Source organism: Oryctolagus cuniculus, chromosome 5, assembly GCF_051225735.1.
Source record: "Oryctolagus cuniculus isolate XC-2025 breed Fujian yellow rabbit chromosome 5, ASM5122573v1, whole genome shotgun sequence".
NCBI lineage: Eukaryota > Metazoa > Chordata > Mammalia > Lagomorpha > Leporidae > Oryctolagus > Oryctolagus cuniculus.
In genome coordinates, this window is record NC_142871.1 from 120373148 (window position 1) to 120391251 (window position 18104).

The window sequence follows — 18104 nt, forward strand, 5'->3', positions numbered from 1 at the left end:
GTGGGTTAACACCCTGGCCTGAAGTGCTGGCATCACATATAGGTGCCGGTTCGAGTCCTGGATGCTCCTCTTCTGATCTAGCTCTCTGCTATGACCTGGGATAGCAATAGAAGATGGCCCAAGTGGTTGGGCCCCTACACCCACGTGGGAGAACTGGAGGAAGCTCCTGGCTCCTGGCTTCGGATCAGCCCAGCTCCGGCTGTTTCGGCCAGTTGGGGAGTAAACCAGCTGATGGAAGACTCTCTCTCTCTCTCTCTCTCTCTGTCTGTCTCTCTGCCTCTCCTCTCTCTGTGTAACTCTGACTTTAAAATAAATAAATAAATCTTTAAAAAAATGAGCTTATTGTTATCTTACAAAAAAGTCTAGGACAAAAAAATGAGCTATTATGTCATCTAGGAGATGAACCCAGTAGAATGAATCTGCTGTAATGCACAAATGGGTTCAGCCTCTGTGGGAGGTATCTGAGGTTTTTCTACTGTGTAGCCAACCTAAAGGTGAAATCTTGTGAGATAATTTTTTAAAATAAATTACCCCAAATTTTCAATTATTCCATTAGCTGTTAGTCACATGTTGAGACTGAATTTGTGAGGAAGGCTTGGAATGCATTCTTTCTAGCTGGCTATCTTGAACCCAATTAAAAATCAAACTAAACCCAACTAAAAATCCAACTAAAAGGAAGTTTGAGGAAATAAGCCCTTGTGGAATATTAATGATTTCTATTAGACTGTCACTTACTCTGACCACCCATATAATCACTTTCAAGCATGTAACACTCCTACCAAAAAAAAAAAAAACTCCAAGAAGCTGAATCAAATGTGCTGCCCATTTTTGATTGCCATTCAAATGTGGGATGTGGGTATCTCTGGATAATGCACAATCCTTTTTTTTTTTTTTTTTGAGTTTAGGATTATATATATTACAATTTGCCTTGCTATAATACATTTGTGGCTTTATGATAAAAATAACTCAGGGACATATGGAATTCAAGCTAATTTGCATAACTGTCACAAGAAAAAAGCATTAAATGCATTTCTGAAATAAGTATTTTCATTTAATTTCAGAATCTCAAAACAGCATTAGATCTTGGCCTTGTTTAAAAAAAGTTTAGTTAAACACTAAGCTAGCTAAATAACCTTCTTGAAAGGTTTAAACACAATGTATATAGAAAATGCTTTCCCGCTAATCTCGATCTTACAGAAATGGAAAAGTTGAGGGGAAAAGGTAGACAATTTCTTCAGCAGCATATATGGCTAAATCCATCAACCACCTTAAACTAGAATTTCTATTATTGACCCCATTTAAAAATAATTGGGCAAATATCAAAAATTACCCATTTCCTAAACTGAAGACAACAATTTTAGGGTTACAGTAAAATATTTTTGAAATACCTCAAAAACTAATAACCATAAACTAGAGGAATCATCTCTTCATTTTAAGAAAGGCTTAAAAGAAAGTAAAGACATAACAAAAAGTAAACTAAACCCATTTTCAACCCTCTCTGAAATGAAAAGTAATGGTTGATTAGCTAAGCTTTGTGCTCTAACCAAACTAATTAATTACAGTGATTTTAAATGGCAACAGCCCATCTGACTGGGCAGCCTGACAGTTCTGAATACTTTTGCAATAATTTTCTTTTTTTTTTTTTAAACGCAAAGACACTAAAATGATCCGGTCATGCAATGTTCATTTATGCATTCTGCATCTCTTTGCCAATCTTGTAGCTAAGGATCTTGTTCCAATCAATCTTAGTGCGTGTAACTGGCAACTGTCGACGTAAGGCTTTGAAAGTAGTGTCCGACATTGTCTGATAATTCTCACTGATGGCAGTCTGGTACTCATTTTCTGCAGCTTCTACAATTTTTATAAATTCTTTTGCTGTTTATGCCTCATTAGACACTGTTAGGGAATCTTGTATATCTTTATGACTCACTAGCTGAACATTACCATCTTCATAATAATGAACCTGAATTTTCAAGATGCCAACCACTTGAGTGATTGAAGGTGTGACTGTAAACTTCCACTCTGACCTCCAAAGACCATTCCAAAAGTTTTTTGCTTGGAACTGATGGCTTTCTATGCATGCAATAATGGTTTGCTGTCCATCAATTTTTTTACCATATACAGTGCAGACCCCATTCGGATAATGTTCTTTTACATAAGCACGAAGAGCAGTTTCTACTGAACTTCTCCACGATTCAATCGCATTTTCTGCTTCATAGGGTCTCGGATCAGTTGCTTCCTTTCTCAAGTGATCAAATTTGAAACAAATTCTGTTTTTTGGATCCAAAAACTTTCCATTCCCCAAGTCTCCATGTTCTGTTATCAATACCTGATCTTCATAACCTTCAATTTTTACTGGAGTAAACTGGTCCAAGTTATACTGTGCAAATGCATGTGCTGCTCCTTCCCTGAGAAGATTATCATTATTAAGCAGTAACCGGACATCATTAAATACCTCATTAAATTCTCCAGGAGGGGCATGGATGATGAATTTTGCTGCTATACGCACCTTCTCCTCATCAGACAACTGCTCCTCCAGATCCGCCATCTTCCTTCTGGCGACAGACCGTGGTGGCGGCGGCAGCGGCCACCTGACTTCCCCCTTTCGGTGCGGTCCTCCGTGTCGCGCGCCCCCGCCAAGGGAGGGGCCCGCCGCCCCGCACAATCCTTTTATGTGAACCTAAGAAGAGCCCAACATTCTGGCAAACTAACATGCACAGACATTGTTCTCATATTTCTTTATCTACTCCACGCACACCCATTAAGGAAACAAATAGGATAACTGCCATAAAAACACTACCTTAAAAATCCATTAGTTCTTTAAAATTTTTAAATAAATCATTGCTGGATTAGAATTTCAAGAACTCTGTGACCTAGTAGTGGGAATATTTTTTGGCTGGACTGGTTTTGTTCTACAGAAACAATTTATTCTTCAGTGCCACTTTTGGCCCTTCTTTCACAAACATAGACATCTTCCTTCTTTCCATGACTTCCATGGCATCTTCTAAAACACATGTTGGAAAGCTGGGCCACAAGCTTGGCAGACTTCCTAACCTTCTACTTGCTAGCAAAGTTTTAAGAAACCAAGGATGCCATTAATGTATAACATAATGAAAAGCTTAGGAAAGCCAAGTTAGGGTTTTCTCAACTTTCTCAAGAATCAAGTTTTCTGTTCTATTTAATTCCATGTAAAAGAATCTCACCCCCCAAATCTCTTTGCATTATAATTTTTAACCTCCAGATTCTTGCTTTTATTTAATTGGCTTCTTTCCTGAACCCATTTTATTCTCTTACATTTTTAGGGTGGATAATAAATGGCCATCTGAAAAAGTTGGGAACATCTATAGGCTACCCTTTGTCTCTGACTTCCTCATACATTTGGCTGAATAGTCCAAATGGGTGTTCTTTAAGAATGCCCTAGGTGATTATCTTTCTCCTGATGTTTGTGGTATTGAGCTTTTTCAATTCTGAAAGAACTCACTTTCCAAGTCTATTAGCAAGTTGTGGGATGCCTCCCAAGAAAAGCTCTATCATATGTATATCTGTTCAGTTTTTCCTGGAAATGCATATTTTTTGTTATAGTATTTTGCTAAAACAGCATGTTACAACTAAAATATGCTGATATGTTGCATCTTTCAAAGCACTTACCTTGCAGTTTCAGTTTCTGTAGGAATATGTTCAGCCTATTACAATAGCACAGACAACACTTTTACTAAATGCCACTGCCTTCCAGCCTTCCATATTTACTTTCTCTCACCAGACCCCTAGTTAGATACTTATTTTGTGGATTTTTTAAGGGAACACCCACTACAGGGAGCAATTGCTGTGGTAATTAGTTTACAAGCTTATGTCTAAGTCTGGAGGCATTTTTGCTTGTCACAGTCAGGGTTGCTATAGGCATCCAATAATAATGGCTAAGGATGCTACTCCACAGCCTACAATACTCCTTTGCTACCTCTCACAACAAAGAATTATGCAGCCCCAAGTCTCAATTTTAAGGTCTAGAAATTTTCCACTACACTGATCTACAGTAATAAATAGACTTAAATATATAGCTTATCCATCAACATAGAAAGTCACTTCTTTTTCGCCTAATATTCCAAGTACGTACAGATATGTAAACATCTCTTGAGCTCATCTAAGGACCTACTGTTGCAAAATGGCTCTTTCATCACCTGTTCATGGCTTGCATCTCTGGAAGGTAGAAGATCAACCAACACATGACTGCTTTCCAGCCCACTGGGTAGGTAAAGAATCCAGGTGGGTATCCTATCTTCAGGGAAGAGCACTGGAAGTCACACTATTTGACATTTACATATATCCCTTTGGCCTGAACTTAGTAATATGATTACAGTTTGCTGTTAGGAAATCTGAGAGATTTATCTCTGGCTGGGATATCATGGGATCAGTTAAAATCAACACTAAAATTATGAATAATAAAAGGTGAGTTTATGATATCAAAACAAGGAACATATAAAAATTTCAAACACTTTGGAAGAATCTAGAATACTAGTCTAGATGGTTTACCGTAAAAGAAAGAAGGGAATTTAGAAAAGAAAACGAAAACTTCATGAAAGAAGTTAAAATAAATTAAGAAAGAAGACAGTAACCTGAGATGGAACATAAAATGTTAAGTACAAGAAAATATGGCATTCTACTAACACTAGTACACAATATTAAATGGCATTAGAAGGAGTAAATAAAATAACTGAAAGTTTAGCAAAAGGATCCAGTGTCTTAGATTAGAATATGGAAGAGTGTTGAGAATACAATACAGACTTAGAAAAGAAAAAGATGTCTGTGAATATATAAGTGTATACATAGACACACGAGTCTATCATTGACATGCATATATGATATAGGTGTACATATTTATAGGTATTTCATACAGTTTTAATGATGTTATAGTTACGCATTATAATTGTATTCATTGAAAATCTTTAGTTTTTGTCTACTAAAACCAATTGTTTTAACACATTTATAATTAAAATAGTACCACAACGTTATTGTTTTGCCTTGATGTTTTAGTTTAGAAGTATGGAGTTATTTGTTTTGCTCAAGGTTGCAATTTAGGTTACTTAATTCATGTGCTTCAACAGTACATTTCATTCATTTTTGTGTGTATTTTAATAAATATATCTGTTATGAAACAGCTAATTTCAAGTAGCATTAGCAAATAAAGCTTTGATTAAATATGTTTTAAAAGATAAGAGCAAGTGTTGTTATTCATGGCTTTATGTTTCCCTTGACTTTGCTTTTATGGAATTTCAAATCTTAGCTTTTAAAAATATCACAGATATCATAGCATGCTTTGTGTTGCCTAAGTCAATGTGTGATAATGACAAATATGGAAAGGTAGAAATACCTGATAAAAATAGGAGTGGTAAATGATAAATATGGAAGTCAGAGAGATGACAGGTAGATGGATAGCTGGATGATAGAGGGACAGAATGTTTTAATTTGCACCTTGTCATTTCAGAGCTCAGAGGATCCATCTGGGGTTGCCCTTCCTTCTGTGTGGCCTGGAAACTCTCCAGACAGTAATTAGATTTGCTGTAAACTCATTTTATTTGTTTCCTATCTCAAGTATTGTTTCATAAATTTTATCTAGTTTTTCTGCTTTTTGTTCCCTAGAAGACACCCTATCCTGTCTCTACTATTCTATCTTACTCTTAAGTGAAGAATCAAAATAATTTTTCTTTTAATTTGTATACCAACATTCTTTTTCAGATCTAGCTGGGTTGTTGCTATGTTATCTCAGTTTTAAGTTTGTCTTGTTTTCTTATATTGTTTTAGAGAATATTTTTTTCACTGTATTAGAAAACCTTGCTCTGTGTGTGTGTGCATGTGTGTTAAAAGACTTTATTTTCTTAGCAGTTTTAAGTATACAGCAAATTGAGCAGAAAGTACAGAGTTTCCATACACTCCTGTCACACTCTCCCACCCACATAAACATATTTAGATTAATGATATTTAAAGTGGTTGTTTATACAATTGGATTGATAGTTACCATATTTGTCACTGTTTTTTATTCATTATATTTTTATTCCATTTTTTTGTCTTTCACTCTGTGTCTGAATTTTTGTGGTTTTAAATGAGAATTTTCTAAGATTTGATATTCTCCTTTCCTGGTATATAAATATATTTTTTCTTGCTATTTTTGGTAGCTGCCTCAAATTATTAAACATATTTAAAATTAATCAAGGTTGTTTCTCAAATAGCAAAACATCCATAATTCCTTCTATTATCCCTTATATTGTTCCTATTGTTCCTATTTTTTTCATTTCCCTTATGAGAAGGAAGTTGAAAATGGTTGTGGAAAATGCAATTAAAAGATAAGATTATTTTGATGTGCATTAGCCGGAAACTGGAATCAAGAGCTATTGTCCAAGATTAATATGCCAATACATATTGGTCTAGGTCTACACAAGGTCAGGATCACCAGTATCCTTGCATTTCCCATCTATATCTTCTCTCACTGGAAGGTGTCCAGAGGCAAAACCATCATGGGGCTGTCATCTACTATGATAACAATGCTTCCTGGACACCTTCCAAATACCTGCTTGAGGTTATTTTACAATTAGCTTTTTTTTAATAAGTAGAAATGGTACACTCTAAAATAGTGGCAAAATAGTCTACAATAATACATAAACCAGTTATATAGTCTTTGATATTCATTATTAAGTTTGATATTCATTATTAAGGTGCATGTGCTATACTTTTTTTAATCTTTATTGGGAACTTTATTCAATAGAGAATCCCCCAAATGATTCACACAAACTATATGTGTCTTTTGGTACATATCTATACATATAGATATTACACTAGCAATTTATAATATTTCCTAAGTTTCCTCTCCTTTCTTTCTTTTAACTAAATTTTGAAGAGAAATAGCTGGACCACTCTTTCAAAGCCCTGTCTCTAATAACATCAGCAGTTGAGGCTTGGAGGCAGCATTCTCTTACTTCCTGAAACTTTTTCATACATTCATGCTGATTGTGCTTTTGCCTTCTGACTCAACTGCAATATTTGAGTCCCCAGTTTTGAGTTCACATAAACACTTCCTTTAACCAGAGCCACCTGATGAGGTGAATCAGAAATCTGCAGAATCATCGCTTCTAATAACCAAACCTTGGCTGTTTCCCAACTTCAAAAAGGGCACAGCCTAGCAGTAATGTGTATTATAGCTGGCAGAGGGACAAAGCCTGACATTGAAGGGCCTGGTAGCAACACATTCATACTCACTGAGGGGGTGAAGAGGGGAGGGGATGTATTTGTATCCTTCCTCACACTATTTCTGGTGGTCCAATGGAAAGAGAAAATTAATTTGGAACACAGGAAGACCATTTGTCCAATTAAGAAAGGCTGCCTGGATCTTTTTATCATAGACTTCTATTTCACCAGGAACCAAATCAAAGCTAAGCTGATGGTTGAGCCAGTTGAAACTCAGACTTCAGAGTAAGCAATCATCTTCAAGTTTACCTTCACCAAACAGACAGGCAATCTCTGATAAGTTGAGGCAGAACAGAGTATTGCCATCTCTCCAGTGCTCTTGTTGGTCTCCACGAGCACGCTCCGTAGAGAAGCATCTGCTTCCATGGTCCCATGCTTCAACATTCCCGGACAACTCTGATCTTTTCTGCATCATCAGCAAGTTCAATTGCAGATCCTTTCCAAACAAGTGCTAGCTCAATAGCAAGTTTTCCCCATTACTAGTCTCTTAAAGGTAGCTCTCTGGCCAAGCTGAGATTCCTGTCTGATTATATTTAGAGATCTTGGCCACCAGGAGCTTTCATTCAGATAACTGAATGAGTCTATCAAGCTCATCCAAAGCTCGTTTGTCCCATTATTCACCAGAGGAGACAACCCGTGCCAGAGCATATTCTACTGTTTGGAATGGAAGACTCACAAAGTCACTTTTGAGAGCCCTGAGATCCCTCAGTGGACAGCTTCCATAATTTCCTAAGTTCTCACTCTCCAAAGTACAAGACTCTGGGCTCGATGCCAGGAAACATGTTTTAGGTAAATGTGCTGTTACAGTGTCTCCCACATACAGAGTCATGTCCTCAGCCCCACTGTTCTAATAGGGCTGGGTCATCTCACTGATACCCGTGTAAAACTGCAGGCTAAGGGAGCCAATGATTTGGATGCAGTAGTGATTGGTCTGTTCAGAAGCAGAGAAACAGACTTCCAGGTACTCATCAGCATGGAAACTGAAGTCAAAACAGGAGATTTCAAATATGGACATCCCTGGACTGGCCTGGACTCCAGACCTCTGAAAACTGCCATCATTATATTTCTCCTAGCCACCTGCTTTTGGCCCTACGATAACCATGTCATCACCTCCTTTGTGGGGAGGAACTGCCAGGAGCACTGCTTGCCCCATGCTAGAACTGCTGCTATTCCAAAAACTGAACCTACACCTCTTCCTGGCTCTGTCACTTCCTCCCTTTTCACACTGATTGGCTGACTGCATGGGACTCTGGTTTCTTTAGAATAGGCAATCCTCTTTCTAAGTGTCGCTCCCCCTCTTCGTGGAGGAACAACACTAAACCCTGCCTAGGCTTCATATCCGAGTCACGGCACCATTATGTCGCTCCCCCTCTTCGTGGAGGAACGACACAGGACCCTGCGTTGTTCTTTCGTCTGCTCGGCCCTCCCCGGGTTTGCTGCTGGTTCTTCCCGGGTTGGCTGCTGGTCCTTCCCGGGTTGGCTACCAACCCTTCCACCTCAGTGGAAGGGCAGTTCCTCCTGCCACATTCCCCACTTCCGCGGGGGAGCGGCACACCGCCGGCCGGCTCTCTCGGGGGCTGCACAGGTGTTCCCTCAGGTGTTCCCTTTAGATGTTCCTGGTGTATGCCGTCTCTCTCCTCCTTTATAGTCCTCCTCCGCCAATCCCAACTCAGCTGCCCACACGCCGAGTACGCTGCTCTCCTCCAATCAGGAGCAGGATCAGCTCCTGGAGGTCATCACTCAAGTTGGCAAGAGGCAGCTGCGTAGAAGCTGTTTTCTCCTCTCCCAGCGCCATATTGTGGGAAAGCAGATGCATAGAATAAGTCTTAATTCCAGTAACTCAGTCCAGTCCAGGTTGCTCCCCACACTAAGTTCTTTATCTTAATTTTTCTCTTGTTTCAAATGCTGGTTGCTGCCACTCCCTCTATGTTCCCTAGATTTTTATGTCTTGATAGTAGTAACATCTCCTCTGATTCTTTGCCACAGCTAATTTTAGCTCCAGAGGCCTTCTAGACAGAACGAATGGTCTTGCCTCCTCTCCCTATGACTCTGGCCACAGATCACTTGGGAACTGAGAGCTGCTTAGGTATTGGGGTATTTTCTGTCAGAAACTTGTGGACTTCTGCTTTGGCCTTCACACCTGCAGAGGAAAACCACTGGTAAGCATCGCTCGTTCATTGCTTACTTCCTCTGTGTTCACATTGATCAGAGTACCTGCCTGTTTCCACAGCTGTTTAGTATTGGCTCTTGCTTGCCAGTGATGAGCTTCACAGCCTCCCTGGGGAACCTGTGTCTCAATCTCAATGTCATTCTCCCCAACAAATGTCAGCCGCTCTTCTCTGCTTTCTCTATACCTGTGGTAAAGGATGTAGGCAATTGCTGCTCTGGCTGGGATTCCAAAGCCCAGGACTATTTTCGAATTCAGGACTGGTTGTACAGGAAGTCCTTTCAGTGGGCATTTTCTGATGTACTGTGACTTACATTCTGACCTTGCCACAGTATCTCTCGTAGCTAATTTCCTCTTCTCTGAAAGACCTTCTCTTAGCTTCCCTGACGCTACACTCTCCAGGGTTTCCGCCTTCACTTCAGACTGCTCTTTCAGTCCCAGTTGCTAGTTCCTTCTCATCTTTCTAACCTCTGAATACTGGAGTGTCCAGGGATATGTCCTTTATCCTCTGCTAGACCTTTTAAGTAATTTACGATACATAGGAATTTTTACAGCAGTGCCGTCACAAACATGAGTAATGCAATAACATTGCAAATTATGATGCCACTAGGCAATAGGAATGTTTTAGCACCTTTATAGTCTTATGTGACCACCATAAACTATGTGATCCTACCTTTTTGGAGTTGAATCAGCAAATGGAAGATTTTCTCCCTCTCTCTCTCTCTCTCTCCCCCTCCCTCCCTCTCCTCTGTGTATGTGTGTGTGTCACTCTTTCAAATAAATATTTGAAAATATTTCATTCAATGTAAATTCTGTATAGATAGTTGTCATGTTATTCAAAGAGTAATGACAAGAAAAAATTCTGTACATGTTTTGTACAGACCAATCTATTTTCAAATACGTTTGACAACCTAATCATTGAATCTGCAGAACTCTTAGATGTGAGGGTTGACGATACGGCATAACATAGATGGGGTATGTTATGTTGTGGTGACATATAATGGTCGATTTTGTATTATTCCCTTCTTATTGACAGAATGAGGGTCATGTAGTTTCCAAAATATCTTGCTAGTTTTTTACTTTTGTAGAACCACACTTTGTTATTTTCGTTACTCTTTAAAGTAACTCCAGCATCCTTCATTTCTCTCATATATATCGTTTAACATGCTTGATTACAAAAGATAAAAATATTGCTCCAAAGAACTGCAAAACCTTTATTTCTTAGTTCCTGCTCTGAACCCTTAGCCTCCATTCCTATGCAGATTAGAGCTTTGCAACATTAAAAGAAACCTGAACGTGGGGTGAACTTCATGGACATTTGACCTGTGTAGTCACACAGGTAGCATTCTAAGAAGAGCTCTGAATTTGATTTAATGCTCTATTCTTGATTCCTTAAAATAACTAATAATTTTGATTATGAGGCCTACCGTTGACTGGACACTTCCTCCCACAATTAAGTAGCCAGTCCTTTTGAGGACTTCTTCACTGATCCTAGAGTTAGGAAACTAAGACCAAACTTCAATTTTTCCCTTGGAAGTTTGCAAGTTTTGTTAACTCTTTATTTTAAAACATTATTTTATTTATTTGAAAAGCAGGAAGCAAGAGGAAGAGACAGAGAGAAAGTGATCTTCCATCTACTCATTCACCCCCCTAAAGGCCACAGTGGTTGGGACTGGACCAAGAGTAAGCCAGGAGCCAAGAACTACATCTGAGTCCCCCAGTGGGTGGCAGGAGTCCAAGTACTTGGGCCATCTTCTCAGGCACATTAGTGGGGAGCTGATTCAGAAGCAGAGAAGCCAAGATTCAAACCAGTACTCCAATATGGGATATAGCATCACAGGTGGCTGCTTAACTGCTATGCCACAGCACCAGCCCTCTCTAACTCACACCAAAGCCCTACAGACTTTCTGAAGAATTAAGGTTTTTAAAATGCTCTAAAAGATGAAACCTCCTACCCTTCACCCCAAAATTTTATTCAGTAACAAATCTGTATGGAAATATGGCTTCCGAATACCTCAATAATAAAAATCATTTTTTTTTCATAATGCCTCCATGCTTGCTCAAAAAGAGGACCCGTTTGGTCATTTGCTCTCTACCAAACCATGAAGAAATGAGAGATTAAAGAAAGCATCATGGCCTTCAATATCCCTGAGGTGGGATACTTTAATACCTCATGGTGATCTTTCATTCTCTACAAGATCCTTATATCTATCCAGAGGTGAGAAAAATGAGTAGTTGATTCAGAAAAGTCTGTCAAAATTGTGAATCAAATTTTGTCTAAATGATAGTTATTTCCTCTAAAAATATATGTAATCTTTTTAAAAGAAAAGTAATGGTAATGAAAATTGAATGTTTTATTTATTAGTGATTGATTAGAATATTTTTAATAAAGCAAAAATTATATGTGATGTTAATTTTTTAAACCTTAGCAATTATATTTGCTGAAAAAATTTAATGTTTATTTTGGTATATTTATAAAAACTTCTAATTATTAGCCACTGTGATTTTCTTTTATTTTTAATATTTATTTATTTGAAAGAAAGAGTTACAGAGAGGCAGAGGCAGAGAGAGAGAGAGGTCTTCCATTTGCTGGCTCACTCCCCAGATGGTCACAACAGCTGGAGCTGGGCTAATCCGAAGCCAGGACCATGAGCTTCTTCTTTCAGCTCTCCCATGCTGGTGCAGGGGCCCAAGGACTGGGGCCGTCTTCCACTGCTTTCCCAGGACATAGCATAGAGCTGGATTGGCAGTGGAGCAGCTGGGTCTCCAACGGGTGCTCATGTGGGATGCTGGCACTTCAGGAGGCAGCTTTACCTGCTACACCACAGTGCTGGTCCCATGATTTTCATTAAAATGAGTGATTGTTTGTTAACTGTGTCTTGAGCTCAGCCTAGCCACAGCAGCCATTTGAACTAGTAGATGGAAAATTCTCTCTCTCTCTCTCTCTCTCTCTCATTATCTCTATGTCTCAAGCGCTCAATCTCTCTCCCTCTGACTTCCCTTCACTCTGCCTTTCAAATAAATAAATCTTTTTAACAAATCCATGCAAGTAAATACCTGGTTGCTTTTCTTTCCCTGTTTGCTTGTTTTGACTTGTATGTTTAAAGTTGTGATTTGGTTGCTTTTGCACCATTTGGATTGTGGCCATCTGGGGAGTGAATGTGAAGATGGAGGATCTTTCTCTCTGTCTCTTCTCCTCTCTGTCTGTAACTCTGTCTCTAAAACAAATAAATAAAATCTGAAAAAAGAAAACTAGAGCAGACAGTTAGCATCTGATAATAAAATGAGAGTCAAAATTGAAGTTAGCACTGTGAATAATTTTTTTAAAAAATTTGTATACAGCATGATTTACAGATTCAATGTAAATCCCAATCAAAATACCAAGGAAATTCTTCACAGATCTAGGAAGAGCTATAGTAAAATTCATATGAAACCTGAGAGACTCTAAATAATCAAAACAATATTTAAAAAAAAAAAAAAAGCAAAGCCAGGGGCCGGCACTATGGTGCGGTGGGTTAAAGCCCTGGCCTGAAGTGCTGGCATCCCATATGGGCACTGGTTCAAGACCTGGCTGCTCCTCTTCTAATCCAGCTCTCTTCATCAGCCTGGGAAAGCAGTAGAAGACTGCACCCACATGGGAGACCTGGAGGAAGCTCCTGGCTCCTGGCTTCAGATTGACACAGCTCCGGCCTTTGCAGCCATCTGGAGAGTGAACAAGAGGATGGAAGACTTCTCTCTTTGTGTAACTCTGTCTTCTAAATAAATAAAATAAAACTTAAAAAAAAAAGCAAAGCCAGAGGCAACACAATACCACATTTCAAGACATTCTACAAGGCCTGTTTCTGGCACAAAAATACACATGATAGAATTGTTGGCCAATGGAACAGAGTGCAAACCCCAGAGAATAATCCAACTAATCTATGACAAACAAGCTAAAATCACTCCATGGAGAAAGCAAAGTCTCTTCATAACACGTTGTTGGGAAAATTGAATCTCTGCATCCAGAACTGTGAAACAAGATCCCTATCTTACACCCTACACAAAAAATCAAGTTATAATGATAGTTCAAGGATCTAAACCTAATACCTGAAATCATCAAATTACTGGAGGAAACCATAAATGAAACTCTACAAGACATTGGCCTAGTCAAAGACTTCTTGGATGGGCCGGCGCCATGGCTCACTTGGTTAAACCTCTGCCTGCAGTGCTGGCATCCCATATGGGCGCCGGGTTCTAGTCCCTGTTGCTCTTCTGCCAGTCCAGCTCTCTGCTGTGGCCCAGGAAGGCAGTGGAGGATGGCCCAAGTGGTTGGGCCCCTATACCCACATGGGAGACCAGGAGGAAACACCTGGCTCCTGGCTTCGGATCAGCGTAGCTCTGGCTGTAGCTGTCATTTGAGGGGTGAACAAACAAAAGGAAGACCTTTCTCTCTGTCTCTCTTTCTCTCACTGTCCATAAAATCTGTCAAATAACAAAATTAAAAAGACTTCTTGGATAAGACTTTAGATGCAAAAGTATTAAAAACAAAAACAGAAAAATAGGATTGCATCAAGCTAAGAAGCTTCTGAGCAAAGGAAGCACTTACAGTGAAGAGGCAATTGACAGATTGGGAGAAAATATTTGCAAACTACGCTTCTGATAAAAGGTTAATATCCAGCAAAGATTAGGAGTTCAAGAAACTCAAAAACAACAAAACAAACCATCCAGTTAAGAAATGGGCAAATGACATGAACAGACTTTTTTCAAGGGAGGAAATCAAGTTAACAATAGAATCATGAAAAAATGTACATCTCTTCCCTCTCTTATTCCCACTCTTATATTTAACAGCGATCACTTTTCAGTTAAGTTTCAACACTTGAGAATAACTGTGTATTGATTACAGTATTCAACCAAAAGTATTAAGTAGAACAAACAAAAAAAAATACTAAGAGGGATAACGTATTAAGTTGTTCATCAACAGTCAGGGCAAGGGCTGATCAAGTCACCGTTTCTCATAGTGTTCATTTCACTTTAACAGGTTTCCTTTTTGGTGCTCAGTTAGTTGTCACCCATCAGGGAGAACATATGGTATTTGTCCCTTTGGGACTGGCTTATTCCACTCAGCATAATGCTTTCCAAATTCCTAACAGGGATCACTTTTCAGTTAAAATTTAAACACCTAAGAATAATTGTGTGTTAATTACAGAGTTCAACCAATAGTACTAAAAATGCTCAGGATCACTTGTCAACAAGGAAATGCAAATAAAAACCACAGTGAGTGTTTACCTCACCCCAGTTACAATGAGGATGTGGAGGTAAAGGTACATACAAAACCCCTAAATTGGGTGTGACCTTCCACTGAGAAATAAGAGGCCGAATGTAGTTGGGGAAGCATCACAAGGGAGGGTGAGCATGACTGATTGAGCATCACAAGGTGCTATGAGTAGAAAAAAAAATATTTCTGGAGAGTAGTGGGTGAGTTAAAAGGCGGCTCAGAACTAATGTTGAGAACAATGCTCACACATTTTGTGTTCTGCTTTCAAGTTTCCCTCTGCTGAAAGGTACTATTGAAGTAGTTAAATCATGTGGATAAGTAACCAGAATATATAGATAGATAATGCAAGAGAGAGGAGAGTTTGAAATTGGAAGTCAGCCTGTGGAGGTTATATCTAAATCTTCTCCAAACAGACAAGAAGTGCTAATTACCCTGAGTTGATCATTACTCAGTATGTACATGAGTCAAAACAACACCTTATGCCTCATAATAAGTATACATATTTTGTGTTGATCAAACCATTTTTAGAAAGAGAAGGTTCTTTGTACCATAAAAATAATACATTTTCTAAGGGCAATATAACTTGAATAAATAATATGATCTGACCCTACACAAACAGTTCAATACTTGTCAATCACATATACAAATTTATAATTTGTTATGTAAACTCAGTTTTTTAAAAAAAGTCTGCTTTTGTTTGAGTACAATGAAATGAACATAGGTGACTTCGTTTTTGTGTACTTTGGAGGAAATGATGAACTTCTAGAATAGATGTTAATAACTAAAGAAGGCTAGCTTATTCTCACTCTGTGAGTATTTTAAAGATAATTATTATCTTTAAGAAGAAGTAGACAACTGCAGTTAGTCCATAGGCTTCATATTAAAGGCAAACAAGATGTGATCTTTTTTATTTAATAAATGTAAATCTACAAAGTGCAATTTTTGCATTGTTGTGGCTTTTTTCCCCATAATCTCCCTCCCACCCACAGCCGTCCCATCTCCACTCCCTTTCCCATCCCAATCTTCATCAAGATTCATTTTCAATTATCTTTATATACAGAAGATCAATTTAGTATATACTAAGCAAAGATTTCAACAGACTGCACCCACACAACCGCACAAGATATAGAGTACTGTTCGACTAGTAGTTTTACCGTTAACTCTCACAGTAAAACACATTAAGGACAGAGATCCTATGTGGGGAGCAGGTGTGCAGTGACTCCCGTTGTTGATTTAACAATTGACACTTTTATTTATGATGTCAGTAATCACCCAAGGCTCTTGCCATGAGCTGTCAAGGCTATGGAAGGAAGCCCCTTGAGTTCACCAACTCTGAACTTATTTAATCAAGGCCTTATCACAGTGGAGGTTCCTTCCTCCCTTCAGAGAAAGGTGCCTCCTTCTTTGATGGCCCGTTCTTTCTGCTGGGATCTTGTTCACCTTGAAACACAGGCTAGACAAATTCACAATCACAAGAATTGGCTTATATTAAGTCATCCATAACCTTTGGACCCCAATGAATGATTAAAACAAACATAAAAAGGTCACATATCAAAGCACAAGGAACCAGAGTGAGCGATAATGGCTTCCAGATAAATCTCTAAATGGATTTCCTTATTCATTGAGTCTTAATTGGAAAAGAACTTACATTTGGCCAAGATCTACAAGCTTTAAGAGATAATGAGCAGGAGGCTAAAGAAGCCATCAGCTGACCTTTGAGAGAAAGAAGGCACATGCACAGAAAGATTAGGGAATACTTAACAGGGATTTGCATTGTTCTGAGACACAGATGAGCTATTGTTTGGAGTTGAAATCAAGCCCAAAGAATAACAAAGTATCAGTTATTACAAACCTGAGATTATAGTGAGGAAATAAAGCTTCCTTCTTACTGGTTTTAGAAGTGCAGCTCAAAACTCAACTCATAGGCATAAAAGAATAAAAGTGGAAGAATACTTTACTTCCTTCTATCTCATTCACTTACTAACTCAATATTGTCATTTTCCAAAAACTAATGTATTTATTTATTTTCCTGCGTTTTTCTTTTGCTATTACCTCATTGGGAGTATGAATAAACCTCATATTCACTCTAATCTGTCAATTTTGTTCAAAGTTCAGTTCACATTGTATCACATTCATTAACCCCATCTGACTAATCTTAACCACCTTTTTTCATAGTTATGTACTTTTTCAGAAGGTATTCAGTTTTCATACAATCAATATACATACAGGAAAAGTACTAAGAACCACTAATAAATACTCATGAAAACATTTTGGCCTGGCAATCAAGAAAATAATTTAGAAGTGAGATGGACATATAAATTGAAAGCCATAATCCAAAAATTACTGAAAAGGAGAAATATACTAAATGAAATTGAGAACAAGGAAAGCATTCAAATTGGCCTACATGAGCTAGGGAAGACCATAATGAAAAAAAGGAATTAAACTGAATTACAAATATTTCGCACACTTTCGGAAGAACAAAATTAAGGAAAGATAATGATCCAGGAAGCAGGTGTGAAAGGAAGGAGGTAAGGACTACACAGAAGATGTGGTAAGAAGGAGCCAAATTACAAAGCAATTGTACATTCTAAAAAGGAGATCACTTATTCTCAAGGAAAATATTCAAAGTACTTCACAACCAATGCAACATAGACATTTATTGTTAGAAAATGTTCAAATCATAGTACCTGAGCTTGTCCCAAGATGGAACTGGTATACCATGCATAGATTTATTTCTTTCCTGATTTTGGAAAAGTTCAAGAGAGTCCTGAGGGTAGGGGCCAAACTAGTTCTGCAGTAGGGGAAGGAGAGCAATAAGGGGTGAGAGTAGTGGTAATTTGTCAACTAATATTTCTAAGACCCTTTTATAAAGTGAATATTAATGATAAAAAGAACAGAGATGTTATTTAACAAGTGTGCAGCAGGTAAAGGAAGGTAATAGACATGAGGCACAAAGGGCCCAGACAGGAGAAAAGAGCAATATAGAGTTTCCCTGGATGAAAAAGGATAATGCTCTCTTATTCCTAAGACGGTCTCAGAACTTCAAATGACATTGAGACCCCTGGGATCTCATAATTATTGTAGACTATAGATAGCTCTTTGTGTTACACTGGGAATCCCGTCTGAATGATTAGAAGTTAGTTGGACTAATACATACAAGTGGATGAATTTCAAACGCACCACCTTGAGTAGGTACTACAATACCATGCAATTCCATTTATATGAATTTAATCTTCAGATACAGACTACAATCAACACCACTTGTCTGGACCAGGAATGGAGAAGGGGGCTTCCTGCAAAGAGGCATGAGGGAAAAATTAAGGGCAATGCAAGTATTTTTTATTTTTATTGTGCTGGAATCACCAAACACATCTCAAACCTCATTGAACTGCCCAAGTAAATTTGAACCATTTTATCATGTATACATTTTACCTCAATACAATTGATTAA

The 18104-nt window shown here is 38.3% G+C and overlaps 2 pseudogenes across 1 annotated transcript; both read right to left on the reverse strand.

Annotated features, from left to right (window-relative positions):
* Positions 1 to 1029: 1029 nt before the first annotated feature.
* Positions 1030 to 2660, reverse strand: LOC149126630 (F-actin-capping protein subunit alpha-2 pseudogene; annotated as a pseudogene). The gene has a single exon (XR_016234036.1). The product of XR_016234036.1 is annotated as an F-actin-capping protein subunit alpha-2 pseudogene (transcript).
* Positions 2661 to 7117: 4457 nt separating this feature from the next.
* On the reverse strand, positions 7118 to 9692 carry LOC100350408 (tudor and KH domain-containing protein-like; annotated as a pseudogene).
* Between the last annotated feature and the right edge of the window lie 8412 nt (positions 9693 to 18104).